Source organism: Podarcis tiliguerta, assembly GCF_965153285.1.
Source record: "Podarcis tiliguerta genome assembly, chromosome: 9".
Lineage (NCBI taxonomy): Eukaryota > Metazoa > Chordata > Lepidosauria > Squamata > Lacertidae > Podarcis > Podarcis tiliguerta.
The window spans coordinates 41,738,005-41,753,098 of NC_139542.1; the positions used below are offsets into that span (position 1 = coordinate 41,738,005).

The 15,094-nt window shown below is 40.3% G+C and overlaps 1 protein-coding gene across 4 annotated transcripts in view; it reads right to left on the bottom strand.

Annotated features, from left to right (window-relative positions):
- FSTL5 (follistatin like 5) overlaps positions 1-15,094 on the bottom strand; it is a 313,072-nt gene that overhangs the window by 98,710 nt on the left and 199,268 nt on the right. The window lies entirely within an intron of this gene.

Here is a 15,094-nt window from a genome sequence, read left to right on the forward strand (position 1 = left end):
TTCTAACATGAAATAATTTCAAAAGCAAAGAACACGGCACACCGGCTCCAAAAGTACATTAAATATATTGTCAAATATCTGAGCACCTTGACAATATTTTTGTAGTGCCCTTCTGGATAAACATACTCATGGCATGTGTGTGCACCTGCACACACACTTTAGGGGAGCTGTTTTTTAAATAACCCTTTATAGTTAAATTAGACATAATGATGGCAACCATGTAGGTTTGCTCCAAGAATCTGCCCCATTCACAACAAATAAAGCAGGGTCAGGAACTCAATTATTAAATCAAAAGAAGTATATCATTGGGGATTATATACCACCTTACTTCCTGGTGGTCCATCACTTTAGGCACATTTCTTCTGAGCTGGATTACATTTTTTTATTATTATTGAATTTATTTACTGCCCTACGCCCGGAGGACTGCAAGGAAGTAAGATGCCAGAGGGTTTAGCTCCACTGACCTGCGTACATCTTTTGATATTAAGAGTAGACTCGACCCGTTCATTGCTTTATATGCAATAGGCCAGGCTGATGAACAATAATCATTGGTGCCATCATCATACCCCTAAATAATACTAACAAATAAAATTAAAATCTGGTTTGCAAAGATGGGGTATCTTCATTAGAAAGTGAGCACGCTTAACTAAAATAACCCTTACACATAGTCAACATGACCCTACCATATGTTTTTCTGTTTCGGTTTCTAGACATTAAAATATGAGTCTAGTGTTCAGTGGGACATGCTGTACAATCTTCTGACGGAACACTCCTTTCTGGGATGAACCTGGGGCAGCTCAGTCAGTAGAACATGAGACTATTAATCTCAGGCTCATGGATTTGAGCCCCATGCTCGGGAAAAGATTCCTACATTGCAGGAAGTTGAACTAGATGAGCTTCATGGTCTCTTCAACTCTGCAAGTCTATATTTCTATGATTCTGTCTCAAAGCCCATGTCTAACATGGCACTGTGGAATGTCTGACTGTACAACATGTTCCTGCAAACATCTGAAGTGGCTCAAAGTTTGGCCATCGTTCATGGACTAATCTACTGCCAATGACTTTTCATCTCACCGTGAAAACCAGAAACTGATGACAAGCTCATGCTACAACTGATATGTCTAAGCTATGTGGCAATATGTAAAGGGTTTGTAAACTGTAACCAAATACAATGATAGATGATGGACTATTCACAATAAAAATGGCAAACATTGTCAAGAAGAGTTATTGACGGTTTTTGCTTATTGGCTTTACTGCCTTTCTTTTCTTTTTCTTTTTTGAGAAATTTATTTTACACTAAAAAATAACCCAGAGTAACAACTAGCAACAAAATATTCCCATACCCTCATCACACCCCTGTTACTCCTCAGTTAAGCATCTTTCTGGGGATGAGCGATGAGGGCTGTTTAGACATGGGCTGCCTACCAGCCAATAATGGGAAAATGGGAAGAGCTCTTCATGGTTGGCTGTATAAGCTGCACTGTGCAAGCAAGGAAGAGGACAAATAGGAACCTGGCACAACTCATGATGCTTCATAGGTATAGAATTTGTATTGATTTTAATAGGAGATGTAACCATATCCTCAACACTTTGGTTCCATTCAAACATAACAGCAGCAGACCCATGCTTCCTCTCCTCCCATTTTCCTTGCACAATAATTTCTCCCATTTTCCATTGTGTGCTTTAACCATGTTTCAGCATTACTTTGACTTTATTGCCAATATGGTTAAAGCTAACCAAGAGCCCTTCATCATTCCTGTTTGGTAATCTACTTCAAGCCATGGTTACAAAGGAATCTTAGCTGGCTTTAACCATATTCATGCCCGTGCCACTATAACACTAAACTATGGTTTCAGAAAAGCATGGAAAGAAAGGGGGATTCATGCATGAGAAGGGCAAGAGAAGATGTGTGAAAGTGTACAACTTTACAAAGCATGGTTTGTAAATTAGCCCAACATAGAATCACAGAATCACATGGTCTCTATCTCCACTAACATCAATGGGACTGAAATTAAAAGTGCTTAACATCGGGTAGACTGAGCAAATAATGAAGATAGTGATCCATGTTAGTGTAGCCCTAGTAGACTTAAGAGGAATGATCTGCAATAAATGTTTTGTGACAAGTGGCCTAAAGGAGCCACAAAGAGCTTTGAGTTACTTCATTATTGCTTAAACAACAAATTAGTCTCAAGTAAGGCAGGCATTAATCTTTCAATTGGGGGTAGGACATCCATCTAGGAACATGGAAAGATCCTTAACTGGCTCCTTTTAGCCAAATTAAGAGAGCACTTTGTAATTAGCACAATTAAAGAGATAGCACATTTGTCTAATGTGTTTCCAAAAGGAAGCATCAAACAAACAGTCCACTTGTTCTGGGTAGGGAAAAAGCTTTGTTGCATCATTAAAGGCACCTTTTTTTGGCAAGAAAAAATGGCAAGATTTTAGTTTCATAACAGCATGAAATTCACAGATATCCTGCTTGTGCTGTATTCTTAAAAAACAAAAAAGTCATTCAAAACCTTTAATTACATACTACAAAAAGTAAAAGATGTGTGTTCCACATCACCAACTAACTCCAGTGCTGAATCTATGGAGGGGAAGACACACATTCATCTCTGTATCTTTAGACATATCATAACCAACAAAAAATAGTTACTAAGAAGGTGTCCTTTGGCAATCCTGCACATTTAGCACTGACTAATTCTCTTGTCAGGAGCAGGGAATAACAAATGACTATGGTGGCTCTGAGTGGAACTATTTAAAATTACTGTAGACTAGATCTGTATTTGACAAGGACATTGAGCCAGACATCAGGATGGAACCATTGTTCATGTGAGCTCAAGATGTAGCAGCAACAAGTATGCAATGTACAAGGCTGGTTTATGACATGTCTGAGGGCACAATCCATCAGACAGTTGTGTGGCTGGGATTTCAATGAGATTCAAATTTCAATGAGATATAGATTTGGAGCCTATGTTACATTTGCCAAAAACTTTCCCAAGCTGAACAGACCAGTCTTTATCAGGTGGATTAAGAAGCCACTGGAAAAAAGGTGGAAGAAAGATACATGGCTCAACTATTCCAATTACTTTCTGAAATATTATCATCAGTTCCATATCTGCTTGCCACGCCACCCATTGGCAATTTTTCCTAAGCAGAAATTTAGTTAAGTCATGAGTGGCTGTGATCTAAAAAAATGAATCAGACTATTGTCCAAAGCTTCAACTGCACAAAACTGATAGTGAATGGAAAAGTAGCATTGGTACCATTCCAGTTCTTAAATACTTTATCACTTAACCACAAGTGGCTAAGAGAAAAAGCAGAATAAACTTTTTTCTTTTGGTGGCGGCAGGGAAGGGGGAGGAGACAAGGGAAAGAAAAAGTGAATATATGAACATCTGTATATATTACATTTCAATTGATAAAATATTAAAACGGGAACATATTCCACAGGATGTATAATGGCAAATATGCTTTTTAATTAACAACTATACATTTTGAGTCTTCCCATTCAGTTACTTATTTATTCACTTGCAGCCACAAAACACCCCTTTGAGCCTGAGCTAACGAACATTATCCAGACTGGAGCTTGCTAGATAGAATTAAGACCACATTAAACCTGTATTCATTTTGTTTGCCTATTTAGAATGTAATTTAAAAGCAATAACCTCCTCAAACGACATAGAACCATCCTTTGTATATAATCTACAGCAAGTTTCAAACTCTTAATGAGAAAACCATAAAACTCTGAAATAAAACATCAACAACAAAGTGCTGTGATGGGATAATTTTTACCTTTTGCTCCTTTGTAGTTTTAGTGTAATTTTATATATTTGTGATAAAGGTACAGTGTTATTGCATATGATCTTTATTTCCTTTTATTGCTCCTTCAGTAGTGTATAATGTCAGTTTCACTTTCAGCTCATTTTGTTCAGAGTCACATAATAAGAAACATAACACATTTTTTAAATGCATGTAGAAGAGAACAAATGAAACTTAATATTCTCCAATCAGTTGAATCAAAATATAAATCAAAGTATTTAGGGAATAAAGCTTTAATAAACCTGTTTTGGGCAGCAATCATATATCCACTTACCTGGGAGTAAGCCCCATTGAACACAATGGACTGAGCAGTAGGGCGAGTAGACAAGTACAGAATTGCATTGTTAAAAATGCATTTTATATATAATGCATAGAGTTAAGTTTCTTTTAAAAAACACAACAACCACGTGTCACAATATGGAACGAGGCCTAAAGAACATAAATAGGCAGGAAAAGTTGCCTGTATGCATGATGAAACTTTATCTTGTTTGTTTTTCGAGATGCAAGCCACATCCGGGCGAAATACAGGGGAACCAACCTTGATTTACACCTCTATGTTCTAAGCAGGGGTTGGGAACACGTGACTCTCTAGATGTGGTTGGACTCCAACTGCCATCAGTCATAGTCAGCATAGGGATGATGGGAAATCTAGTTCAGCAACACATGGAGGACCACAGGTTCCCCATCCATCATACATTCTAGATGAAGAGGTTTAATTTCTATTTATTACGCAATATTCTTTGTTTAATAGTGGATTCAATGGTCAAGAAGCACCTGCTGTAGTGGGAAGTGAGGGGCAGGTGGGGTTTGTCAACCTAGCCCACCTAGGAGAAGGAAAACTCTGATCCTAAACCTCTACTGTTTGGGGGGTATCTTTGGGAGATGAAAAGGCTAAGGAGTAAACCCTACACAAATCCAGAGTGGAGTCCCTAAGATGGCTGGATGGTGCTTTGTATGTCCCCTTCTGGCAACTCCTGCAGCCAAGCTGGTGCCAAAGGTATTGCTTTGCTTTCCTTTGGACCACATCAGTCAAGCTGAGGTGGGGGGGGGGTATCTTTTCATCTGGGCAGCCCAGGACACACTGTCCAGGCTTGAGCCCCAGGGAGGTTATTTCAGTGCTGCTAACACAGTGATTTGACTTCACATCTGGATGAGAACTCCATTGTCTGTTGAGATAGAAGGATGCCAACAAGTGCCCTTTTGTTTTCAATGCTCATTTCAATTATGCAAGGGTGACCCTCTGTATAGAAAAGTACTGTGGAAAATAACCACCCAGCAGCACACATTGACCACATACAATGACCAGAAAACTTCAAGATGGCACAAGATGACCCTGCTCTGTTGTAACCTTCTACTTCATTCTTGTGCTATGTCATAGCATTACACTGGTACTGTATTTTAGCTGGCAACTGGCTTTTGCAGACACAGTAGCATGAATGCATGATGCTTTACCAATATATACCTGTTCAGGGTCGTTATAATATGCTGACATGATACCCTAACAGGGGCAGCAAAGGTTGTTCCATGGTTCCTGTGTTCATCCTACCTACTATACACCCCAGCACCATCTGAATGACAACCATGTACCATGGAATTGTTGTACTGCATACATGTTAATTCCAGCATTTCAGACAGATATTCCAACACAAATACAGTGGTGCCTCGCAAGACGAAAGGAATCCGTTCCGTGAGTCTCTTCGTCTAGCGGTTTTTTCGTCTTGCAAAGCAAGCCCATTAGCGGATTAGCGCTATTAGCGGTTTAGCGGCTATTAGCGGCTATTAAAGGCTTAAGGGATTAGCGGATTAGCTGCTTAAAGGCTATTAGCAGCTTAGTGCCTTAGAAAAAGGGGGTGGGGAGCGAAACCCCCCCCCCCAGGAATCGTAAGACATTTTCGTCTTGCGAAGCAAGCCCATAGGGAAATTCGTCCTGCGAAGCACCTCCAAAACGGAAAACCCTTTCGTCTAGCGGGTTTTCCGTCTTGCGAGGCATTCGTCTTGCGGGGCACCACTGTATTTAGGTCTGGTACACATCCAGAATACATTCCTTGAAATACTATGATCTCTCTGATCCTTACTAATGTTTTTCTTGCGATTAAATTTAAAAGTCAGTTCATAAATAAATGAGAATATCTTTTTTATTTTCAGACATGAGCACAAATTATGCAGCCTAAGTATTCAAAGTTGCAACAGAAAGTTTTCCTCCATAATTATTTTGTTTAAGAATATTCCATGCTTGGATTGTGAAGGGAGATTTAAAATAGTATAGATATTATAATTTGAAATGATTGCTTTCTCAACTGCTTCATTTTAAGAAGAAAAAAACCCACTGGGTAGAAAGAGTTTGTGTTGTTGTTGAGTGTTTGTACTAGTGAGTCTTTTAGGGCAAAGCAGAGATGCAGGCTAAGGTGTAAGAGTTCTATGAGTTATTTATATCAAGTGGTCTGTGTGTGCGTAACTCCAGCTTCTCATTTTCAGTGCTTCAAGGAAGCAACAGCAGCTATAATCCACTGGAGAGTCTAACATCTTTCTGATGGCAAAAAATATAGTTGCTGTTGGATTCTCTTTGCTTTTGTGGGGAGCCCTTAACCAATTTACCCTTACCATTGTATAACATGCGTGAATCTTAAAAGCAACACCCCCCCCCCGATAGTTTTAACTACTAAAAAAGTCATGTGCAATGAAAAGCTAAGGCCCTGTAGTACCATTATTTTGTCCAGATATAACAAAGATGGCTTATTGAGAGCAAGAAAATAGGCCTGAATCACCCCTCAAAAGCAACCTTTTCTTCCTTACAAAAATATTAAGCCACAGGCTCAGCTCTGAATTGTCCCTTATCTGTATACATTTAATTTACAGTCTTTATCTTTCCATACAGTCCCACAAGCTTGCACAGATGAGTTATCCTTGGCTAAACTGACTGACAACCTCAGGCATTGTTCTTAAAGTCTATATCCTCATTTTTCTAATCCCAAACCACTCCCACATCTCCTTTATCTGGTTTTCTCTAAATATGGTGTTGGTCCCATACATACTTACCATATTTGGTCCCATACATACTATTTTTGGTTCTCCTTTCTCTTCCTTCCTTCCTTTTGGGGTTTTCATTTCAAACTCTGCAGTCTCCATCCACCCCCCTCTTCCCCATGCTTAAAATCCTCTTTCTGTAGTTTGCACCCTCTCATTATTTTTCTTTTAAAACTATGTTTCAGTCTTGTCTTATTGTTGGTCCTGGAAGATACCCAGAGTAGTTTCACAAGATGGACATGTAAGAGTAATATGCTGGCAAAGCAGGATGCCATGAGTTTAGTTTCATTCATTTTTTTAAAAAGTCTTCATTGACAGAGGGAATGATAGGGTATTTATTCATTATTCAAATCAATCCATAAATTCATCATGAAGAATATACCCTGTTTCCTTTTTCCATTCTACCTTATAGCAACTCCCAAAACCTAAAGTAATAATGGACATATTCACATAACATATTAAGGCTGCAGTCCTCTGAATGCTTACATGGAATAATGTCTGATTGCACTCTTGAAGTAAGCATCTATAGGATCAGGATTTATATGCTATTTAGTAGTGTGTATTTTCAATTATTTAGGGGCACAAAGATAAATCACTAACCATTTATATACAAAACTTCTGTATATTTTAGGTATATTTTAAAATATATTAATGGTGTGTACACAAGTCCCATTGAATTCAGTAAGCTTTACTCACAGGTAAGTGAGGTTTGCGTGGGACGCGGGTGGCGCTGTGGGTAAAAGCCTCAGCGCCTAGGGCTTGCCGATCGAAAGGTCGGTGGTTTGAATCCCCGCGGCAGGGTGCGCTCCCGTTGTTCGGTCCCAGCGCTTGCCAACCTAGCAGTTCGAAAGCACTCCAGGGGTGCAAGTAGATAAATAGGGACCGCTTACTAGCGGGAAGGTAAACAGCGTTTCCGTGTGCGGCTCTGGCTTGCCAGAGCCGCGATGTCACGCTGGCCACGTGACCCGGAAGTGTCTTCGGACAGCGCTGGCCCCCGGCCTCTTAAGTGAGATGGGCGCACAACCCTAGAGTCTGTCAAGACTGGCCCGTACGGGCAGCGGTACCTTTACCTTTACTTTTAAGTGAGGTTTGCTCCCAGCAGTTCCAGATAAATGTGTATAGGATTCATCCTAACAATTTTGTGAAGTAAGAACCGCAATATTTATTAAAGATGCAAAGATATTTGCACAATAGGGATTTAATAGTTTAATAGGGATTACACTTGAATTTAATTCCCTCATGGTTGTTCTGTGGTGTTTCTGATCAACCTATTGCTGGAATGAGCAGAATGGAGGTGAAATGGAGAATTTTAGGGAAGTTTTTAATGTTTAATGTTACAGTGGTACCTGGGGTTACATACGCTTCATGTTACAGACTCCGCTAACCCAGAAATAGTACCTCGGGTTAAGAACTTTGCTTCAGGATGAGAACAGAAGTTGTGCTGTGGCGGCAGCAGGAGGCCCCATTAGCTAAAGTGGTGCTTCAGGTTAAGAACAGTTTGAGGTTAAGAATGGACCTCTGGAACGAATTAAGTACTTAACCCGAGGTACCACTGTATTCTGTTTTTAAGCTGTTGGGAGCCGCCCAGAGTGGCTGGAGAAACCCAGCCGGATGGGTGGGGCATAAATAAAAGAAGAAGAAGAAGAAGAAGAAGAAGAAGAAGAAGAAGAAGCTGCTGCAACAACTGAAGTGGGAAAATGAGTCATAAGGATGTACAGGTTTGCTTCACACAATATTTTCACTGCAAAGGCCTATACTGATGCAGAGTGAAAAAGTACACCAGGATATACTGTCATGTGTGAAAATCATGCAAGTGCTTCTTTTGTCAGTTGTTTACAGGGAGCTTTCTACATATGGACAAAGATTTGAGATTATTTACAAACCACAAAGCGTATTTTTGTTGTTTGTAAATTTCCCTCATGCAAAATAGCCAACTTGACTTTGAGAGGTTTTGTTGTTTTCTAGGCATCAGGCCAAAACAGGTCCTTTTTTTTTTTAACTTTAACTCTGTTTTTGTCAGAAAGGTAGACACCTCTGGACCAGCCGTCTGGAGGAAAGAAACAGCGACATTGATTGCAGTTAGATACTGTAGCTCCTCTTTCCAGTGGGAGTGATAAAAAAGGGCTAATACAGAAAGGGAAACCGTGATAACGTAATGTAACACATTTCCAGTTTCAACCTACAGTGAAGTGATTTCTCAGCCCCTTCCCCAACTCTCATGTGACAGAGATAGGCATTTTTATCAGTGTTATTTAGCAGACAAGAAATAAGCAAGCTGCCTGCAGCTACACAGAGTGTCAGAAATAGTACTGAAAGTCAAAAGTTGGGAAGTCCTTCCCGGAATAAATAGAAATCAAGCTCTGGAAGGCATCCTTCAAAGCTCACCTGTTCTAACCCCTCACCTTACAGTACAACACTTTGTACATCCCTGCCAGACACTCGACTCGTTTTTCCAACTGAAAACCCCTATGAAGTTGTTCAAACACTATTTTCTCAACCCAATAAAAGCGGAGAGTGATTCTCAGAGTGCCACTGCTCTGTCACCATGCTGAACTTAGAAATATTTTTTTTCTAACCATTAGATAATAATAACAATAATTTATTATTTATACCCTGCCCCTCTGGCTGTGTTTCCCCAGCCACTCTGGACAGCTTCCAACAAAATATTAAAATACAATAGTGCATCTAACATTAAAGGCTTCCCTAAACAGGGCTGCCTTCAGATGTCTTCTAAAAGTCTGGTAGTTGTTTTGCTCTTTGACATCTGGTGGGAGGGCATTCCACAGGGCGGGTGCCACTACCGAGAAGGCCCTCTGCCTGGTTCCCTGTAACTTGGCTTCTCACAGCGAGGGAACTGCCAGAAGGCCCTCGTCGCTGGACCTCAGTGTCTCAGTGGAGACGCTCCTTCAGGTATACAGGACTGAGGCCATTTAGGGCTTTAAAGGAATTGTGCCTGGAAACATACTGGTAGCCAATGTAGGTCTTTCAAGACGGTGTATCTGTACACAACCCAGACTGAAGATAGGAACAGTAAGTTTGTGGAGAGACTGGATACAGGCAAATCTAATGGCTGGGCAACTTAGACCAGGGTGGGGTACCCATGGCTCTCCATATGTTGATGGACTAAACTCTTGTCACCTCTGACTATTGGCCATGCCAGCTGGCAGTAATAGCAGTTGGAGTCCAATGACACTTGGCAGTCTTCAGGTTCCCATTCCTGGGTTTGAACATGGTAAAAAGGAATTGGCAATGACATCTGGAAAGGTCAGAGCTGACTAAAGGTGTTGATAAATTCCACCCTCTCCTTCTTAGAAATGATGCTCAGTTGCACAGGCTTTTTAACGATGTTTCAAAGACAGGTAGAGATATACAAGAATTCCAATGAAAACAGAAACAGGACAGGAAATTGTCAACATTCACTTATTTGTTCCATGCCCAGAACAAATATTATTGGTATTCACTGTTGTCTATGCTTTCAGCCTACAAACGGCACATAACTGATTAGATTCTCCCCCCATCCACACTGTGTTTTCGTTGCATTAAAATGAATGGGACGGAATGACATAATCGCAACATAACTTATGTAATTTGCATAATTAATTACATAAGTTGCGTAATTTTGTGGCAGTGAACAGTAAGATGAAAGAACAACTCCAGAAGAACAGAAACAGTGCTGCATCATGTGATGATTACAAGGTGGAATGGAAAATGATGCCTCCTTACATCTCAGGAAACAGTGAATATTATTAAGAGGTTCAGAGTAGCAGTCCAGGGGGAGTAATCAGTCAAAATCCTAATATCAGTTTAACCTAAAGTTCACAGAAGTTTCCAGTACCCTCTAGCAGCCTCCTGCTCCATGGAGTTGGGGTTTTTTTTTGGGGGGGGGTGGGGGTTGGAATTGCAAAAGGAAGGAGATGGGGAAAAAATCCCTCTTAACAACACCCATAAGTTAACTTGTTTTAGATTCCAAGCAAATAAAGCAACTTTTAATCTGTTCATTCTAGAGTATGAGCTATGCTAAATCCCCATATACAATGATCTTTTTTATTACTAAACAAACAATGGTTGGCTAAATACTTCACAATCTTAACAGGATTTGTTCTTAAGCTTCATATTTGAATTAAATCAAGAATCATACGTAAACAATAGTAAAGCCCCAGTTGTATGGTGCTGTTTAATCAGCGACAGGGGCTTAGGTTATTGCTGCTCTACAGCTCTGGGTTCTGGCTTTTGTTTTTTTTTTTGCCATGTTAAAAGATAGGAAGAACTGCATAGGCAATACATTTCAGGCACTGAGGGGGCATGGGCAACTTTCCATCAATCAATATTGAACTCCTGACTTATTACAAAACTACAAAGATGGGCTCTTAAGAGACACTTGTCCAGACAGCAGTCTCCAGACAAAAGGTTGATGGTACAGCAATAGTTCTTTCAGCAAAATGTCAATAGGGAGAAGATGGAAGTCTCAGGGTCCTGTCAAGAGATGCAGCCGATACAGCTAGAGACAAATAGACGTGCAGAAAACATATACCAAGATTCTCATTTGTGACAAGCTTACGTGGCTAGTTACTCAATCCCAAAACTCACGACAGCAATGCCCTTCCCCTAATATAAGCATTTTAATTGAAATAATAAAACCAAGCCTCAATTTACATTTGGAATATAAAGTTTATTGTTGTAGTAAACTTCACAAATTTCAGGTGCCAAATTACAATCCATTCAGATTTCCTTCTAATACCTTTTAAGGTTGTATAGCATAGCATAGTCTAGATGGGGAATGCCATGCTCTATGATAACCACCCCCCACTTAGTGCCCTCCAGATGTTGCTGGACTACAAATCCCATCACCCCTGACCATTGGCTATGCTGGCTGAGGCTGATGGGAGTTGGAGTCCAAACTATCTGGAGTGCAGCAGACTGTGAGAAGGCTGACCTAGGATGTGAGGATATACTGTTGATTGTGTAAATGCCCAACTACCTTTGCCAATGCCATGAAACAAGAACATATTTAAAACAGGACTAAAACGATGTTGTCTGTCATTGCATGACAACAACTTAGTTACTATTTTAAGATTGCAATCTGAAAGCATTACATATTTTCTGTATTTTAAATGAAAGAGTTTCTAAGAATGTAAGAGTTGTAAATAATAAAAGTTTAGAACAATTTTAACACACATACACACACACATTTCCCTAATGACAACTGTCCCACAATCCCTAAAAGCTGCTCCTTTAACACAAATCTAGCCCATCATCCCACTTCTATAAGCATATCTTCTAGATATTTGGTCCTTCCCCAAACCTAGAAGAAAAGGATGCACACACTCCTGCAATTAGCAGCTTGTTAGTAAGAGCACAAACTCTCCTGCCCACCCCCGCAACTTCTAAATATTTTCTGAGATTCACACCCCCCCCCTCTGGTTTCTACCTGTCACAAACATAATAATCAGCATAAGATTCATAACTGATTTCCATAAATTTTGCTGTGGAATTAAGTGTTAAGAATGTGGCTGAACAAATTGCCTCCAACATTTTTTGTTGGAGTAAAAAAAGAAAAGAGAAAAGAGAAGCAAGCAATGGAGAAACTATTTCGTTTGAATGCATTAAAACTAAAGAATTATTATTGAGATAGACTATAGGGAATTCAAATTGCTGCCACTGCTAGAGGCCAATGCAATTATCTGAATCACAAAGAGCCAGCAAATAATTATTTCAAATGGGGAAAGTTGGTAACATTGTTGTTTTATAAGGGATTCAGAATTCAAGTGCAAATCCAATGATGTATTGCAGGCAATAACTGCATTTTCAAAACAAAACAGAAAAGATCAACCATACATGAAGACAAAAAACAAACCCAATAAAAACTTTGAACATTTTGGATGCCTTCCAGAAAATATTAAATGTTCATTATTCTAAGCTAATATGCTTAGAGAGTCTTTTTTGGAATGTTCTTTCTTTATTTGCATATTTTTCTCAGCCAGCTGTCTTCCTCCCTCATCCAAGAAGATGGAATAGAGATCCTTACCATCACAAATATCCCACTTCAATCATAACAGCCACAGTACTCAGGCCTCTATCCCAAGTGTGTGTGTATGTAAATATCCTCTTAAATGGGGGGGGGGGGGGTAGGAGAGAGAGAAATTTGCATAAATGACAGGTTTGTGTGTTTGTGTACATTTTACTTCCCCAAGCCAAATTCCAGTGTATCGCAGTTTAGTAGAATGTCCTTTTTTAGAAGGCACCTTGAACATCTCTTCAAAGACAAAACAGGAAAGGGATAGGACCTCAAACACAGATACAGACACAGACACAGGCAACGGACAGTATATACTGTAGGAACACATACCCACAGTCATGACATCTATGTCACTTCTGACTAAGCTCTGGGTACACATGTTCAAGTATAGCAGAAAATGTATCATTCTAGAAGTCATCATCATCATAGACTTTTATTGCGCTAGCCATAGGCCATGGCATCATTCAGCAAAATAATAAAAGGAAAAACAGCAATAACCATAAAAATCATCAGGCACCACACATACAATATAAACCACAGTCACAACTACTAAGATTGCTTGTTGCGTAAAATAGAATAGCAGACGATTCTCTAGTAAAATGTGCCAAATTAAATATCCGAATCCCCTTTGCAGTTGACCGCTATTTTATCTAGTTCTTTCCCCCTGATCTTCTTAGCTGCCAACGAATAGAGTGCTACTTTATAAGTTACAAACTCATCAGTATCGTTCAGCAGCCATTTCACCCTTTCCACACTGTTCAAGTGAGTTTCATTTGGAAACGGGTTTTATGAATCGATCTCTTGGGTCTATATATAACGGGCACTGCAATAAGTAGTGGCACAGGTCCTCCACACAGGGTTGCCCACACAAAGTCTCTCATCATAATGTACTTTGCCGTAGCGTCCATCCAACACCGCCGAGGGCATCGACTGGAATCGTAATTCTGTGAAAGGGATTCTAAGCACAGGAAGAGGGAGCTTTGACGGGTAACTGGCCTGGGTATGCTCCGTTTTAATAAGTGGGAACCATGGCGAACTCTTGGTAGAAGCCATCATAGTTAGATCCCTTTCTGCATCAGACCTAAAGAGACAATCTCTTAAGTGCCTCTTGTCCATTTTCATAGTCACCTGAAAATCTTGTAATTGATATTGGGACAAGAGGCATTGGATACCATCCTTCCAACATTTGGTCTGTTTCTGTTCTGTGTGTGACATAGTGGGGAATCTCTTCTCCGAAAGAAATTGAAGTCTTTTCACATAATTTAAGCACAGGTGATCAATTCTAGCCTGTATTGTTGTCACGTCAGCTTCAACGCGGAGAAGAGCAGCTGGAGTCCCGTTGGGGAGCGAGAGCACTTTCCTGAGAAATTTGTTCTGCATTATTTCTAAGACTTTGTTGGCGTTTGGGTCCTTGCCCCATATCGCTGCTCCATAAAGCATCTGGGAGACCACTTTACTGGCAAAGATTTTCAACGCAGGTGAGGAGAAGTCGTATTTAGCCTTCCAACGATTTAAACATCTCAGCTTGCAAAATGTCCGGCACTTTTTTCTCACAGCTAGCACAAACCGTTCCAACTTCAGGGCATTTGCCAAAGGAAAACACAAACTTCTGAAGTCAGTACAGAGAAAGCATCCCATTAATAGGACTTTCCGCATTTACTATGTATAGTGCTATAGCTGCTGCTTCCCCTCACCCCTGACTGTGTGGCATGATGCCACATGGCATCAGCACTATTCAGCTGGTATCCTTGAATAATGTACTCAAAAGCTACTTTTACTTCTACCAACTTTTGTGAAGGATCCAGAATAGATCACCAATATTTTCATTCGTGTGGCAAGTATACAAGTATTGTCCTGGTTTCTGCATGGAACAGGTGGGGTTGGTGGGTGTAGTTTGGGAGACATGTGTTTTCTACCACTTCCCTCTGACTGGTGCAAGCTGTCAGTTTGTGAGCACAGTTCAGAGGAGAGATGGCAGATAGGGATGATGATACAGTCGTACCTTGGAAGTCAAACGGAATCCATTCCGAAAGTGCGTTCGACTTCCAAAACATTTGGAAACCAAAGCGCAGCTTCTGATTGGCTGCATGAAGCTCCTGCAGCCAATCAGAAGCCGCGGAAGCCCCTTCGGACGTTTGGGTTCCAAAGAACATTTGCAAACCGGAACAATCACTTCCAGGTTTGCGGCGTTTGGGAGCCAAAACATTCAACTTGCAAGGTGTTCAGGATCCA